At 33.7% G+C, this 3,752-nt stretch overlaps 1 long non-coding RNA gene across 1 annotated transcript; it reads left to right on the forward strand.

Moving 5' to 3' along the window:
* The first annotated feature begins 363 nt into the window (after window positions 1–363).
* Window positions 364–1,758, forward strand: LOC131177275 (uncharacterized). Its single transcript, XR_009146857.1, has 2 exons — window positions 364–475; window positions 1,543–1,758. It is a non-coding gene; the product is annotated as an uncharacterized LOC131177275 (long non-coding RNA).
* Window positions 1,759–3,752: the final 1,994 nt, after the last annotated feature.

A 3,752-nucleotide genomic window follows, 5' to 3' on the forward strand; every position in this document is an offset into this window, starting at 1 on the left:
CCATTTGACCAGCAATAGTATAATGACCATAACTTGGTCTACTTAACTCGGAATGACCTGAAATTTTGCACCGCGGTCCATAAGACATAGATCTACAAGTTTGTAGTTTTGACCGAAACCCGAAAACCGAGGGAACTAGGCCGTCCGGCTAGGTCAAACTAGTATCCCGGAATCTAGCAAGTTGCATTAAAATGCACTGAACAAGGAAATGACTTTGGTAAAACGTACCAACCCTAAAACCCTATCGAATGTGACATATTAATGACACTAAAACCTAATTTACCTAGAACGCATTGAGGGTCGGTATATTAGGTGATTAAGCAAATAAAGGTATTCAGTGAATTGTTTATCGAATATTATCGTTAGAGACAATTTAATTTAGTACTGAAACACTTCAAATTGTGTTTCTCAGTTACCAAAGACTCAGGAAAAGGGAAGGAAACACTGAGTCCAGACCGAGAGACAGTCATCAGAGGTTTGTGCACAACTAGTTTTTAACTGATTTTGTATGATTAAATGACATTTTTCTTATGTATTATGTTTAACAAGCATTGGATTTAATTCAATGATTATTAAAATTGTTATAGTATGTATGAATTTAGCTTTGTGAAATGGTATTTCCACAAGTATTAAGCATTGTTATGGATTGAATAAATTATGTTTTGGAAAATTATGATAGAATATGTTTTGAATTGTGATAGTAATTTTCATGGAAAAATGCAAAATTATGATATGAATTGTGATGAGCATAAAAATTATTGGATATTGAAATTGAATTTGAATCGAATTATATTGTGATTTATGCTCACTAAAAGGATTGTGATATTGTTTTATATCTCACTATAGATGCTTGACTAGGTTATTACCCGTCTCTCTCATTTGTTGAGAAGACAATGGAGTTAGTTGTGTTTTGATTACCATGGTACGTGCACAGGCTTAGATTTTCCTCTGATTTGAAGTTAGATCTAAGTTTATTTTATCGTTATGGCCCTTGCGGAAGATTCATTATTGTGATGGTACTGTGCACGATGATTCGACCTCCCCGATCATAGGGAGTTAGAATCTGATTCGACCTCCCCGACCATAGGGAGTTAGAATCACATCGAATATGGCCCTTTCGGATTAGTCTTGCATAGTTAGTGAGATAAAGATTGATTTTTGAGATACAACATGGTTTTTGAGATGCATAATGACTTTTGAGATACAGTATGATTTTTGAGATACATAATGATTTTGAGATACAGAAAGGCTTTTGAATGGTAAGGAATGGTGATTTCAATTATGGTTTATGTATAACTGATTTTGTTGGAATTACTTAAATGGATAGTCATGATTTGATAAATTGAATTTTGTGCTCCAAGTCATTTATACAAATGATTTACATTATTGGCAATGAATATTTTGAGTTGTGAAATTTGATCAGTATTCAGATTCTCAAATTATTTACTGTAAAATTTGTCAATATATATTGTACTATATTTTAAATTATAGTTGTGCACCACTGAGTTCACCACTCAGCGATAGCTTTGCATGCTGTCGCAGGTAAGAAGAGCATAGAGCAGTGATTAAGTTGCTTTGAGGACACTTTCAGATAAGCTCCAGGTATATCATAGGTATACCCATGTACATAGGTTTTGATGTATGCATGTAATAATATGTATGTAAATTATTTGAGCAGTTGTATAAAAACTCTTGTAAAATATTTTGGTATGTAATTAAATGTAAATTATCGTGAATGTAAATTTGAGATTTCATTTACTTGAATAGTTTTGTATTATATTTCTTGTATCTCAGTTTTTGAAAAATCATCATGATTTGAGTTGAGAAAAATGTTGTGTTGAGAAATATGTTGGAGTTGAGATTTGCAAATACATATTGAAGTGCTTTTTACAGGTTTTCTGAAGAACTGTTTTATCCAAAATACAGAGGGCACTCTGCCAAAATTTTTACAGAAATTCCAAATTAATCAAATGTGTCAATTCTATCACTTGATTCAAAAGGTTTTAACACTGTAAATAGTGCTCACCATCGTAAAAGAAGTAAGAAAAGTTTTGAAAATCCCTTGTAGTGTATTTTAATGGGTTATCATGAGACGGAGTTGGTAATTCATTAGGTATACTACGGGATCATGTTATGCCTACGTAGGGTAGGGTGTGACACACGAGGCGGTATCGGGCACGAGACTCATTGTCGGGCTTGTAAAGCCGTAAATAAAGTAGGCACAATGGCGATAAGTAGGCATATAGCTCAGAGAACAATCATACCAGACATATATTGTCAGTTCATGATTTGCTCTATAAGCAGTACTGCTATCTGTGGTCCCTAATTGGTATACCAATTTATCCAAACTAAATAAATAAGTCTAGGTATACTATGGGCAATTAAACATTTTTAATTATTTTAGCACTATTCACTGTTACTATTTTATGGTACTATTCATTGGTACCATTAATTTCATATTAATGGGACATTAGTCCCAATTTACATATTCATATCATTTTTAATATTTAATTATCCTTATGAGTATTTTAATTATCATATATAGCATTTTTCCCATGAACCTTTCTTTAGGTTCATGTTGATGTGTTATCTTTATCTAGGAATTTGACTAGGTTAGGATGTCTATTTAGTCACACTTCCTTCATAACAATTTCTCCTCTATGTTTAAACTTGAATTTCAGTTTTTGAATCACTGAATTTGGGGTTATAGAACTCAACTTATGGTCAAAATACCATAACTGGTCCGTTTGCCTCTAAGCTGTCCAAAATTTACAATTCCTGGTCAATAAACTTTAACCAGTCATTTGATCATTTTATGGTCATTTTTAGACTTAGGTTCCTTCACAAGATATGTTTCTCTATGTCTTAGGGACTCCCAGGTACAATTTCATAATTTTTCAAGCTTGGTATAGTGAGTTATGGTCAATGTATTAACCTGGACTCTCAGTCCTATAAGGGCAAAAACTAACTTCAGGGTAGTATGTTTGACCCTCTTTTTAGGGTCTTTACACTTGGAATTTGGCAAAGGTGTCTAAATCAATGTTGTAGCCCTAAGTATCATGTTTCCAGATCATATTGGCACATCTCAAATGGAATTTCCTAGTGGGAGTTATGGCCAAATGAACACACGGGTATCAAATGGCATTCTGGGTTCAACTTAACATTTTCCAGATTTTAATTCCTAACTTTGGCTAATATTTTCCCTAGGATGCAATGGTTTCTAGAGCTTGGTCAAAACATAAAAATTGTTGTTCTGTGTCTTATAAAACTTTTGGCACTAGTTTCACTCAATTTGCAGCTTTGGAGACCAAGTTATGGCATTTTTGCCAAAACTAGTCAAGCATACCAAAGGAACAGTATTTTTGGACATTTTCTGGGTTGGCAGTTTCAGTGACCCAACTTGTGCTAACAATTTGAATTGGTTAAAGGCAAAACTGGGTTAAGTAGTCTTCATGAAAAGTGTAGCCCTATGTCTAAACTTTCCATGGGTAAAATTTTAGGTCATTTGGACCAGTATAGAGAGAGTTATGACCAAATGAACACGTACTGTTCATTTGGTCATTTTCTGGGTTGGCAGTTTCAGTGACCCAATTTGTGCTAACAATTTGAATTGGTTAAAGGAAAAACTGGGTTAAGTGGTCTTCATGAAAAGTGTAGCCCTATGTCTAAACTTTCCATGGTTAAAATTTTAGGTCATTTGGACCAGTATAGAGAGAGTTATGACCAAATAAACACGTACTGTTCATTTGGTC

This window comes from Hevea brasiliensis, unplaced genomic scaffold (assembly GCF_030052815.1).
Source record: "Hevea brasiliensis isolate MT/VB/25A 57/8 unplaced genomic scaffold, ASM3005281v1 Scaf39, whole genome shotgun sequence".
Lineage (NCBI taxonomy): Eukaryota > Viridiplantae > Streptophyta > Magnoliopsida > Malpighiales > Euphorbiaceae > Hevea > Hevea brasiliensis.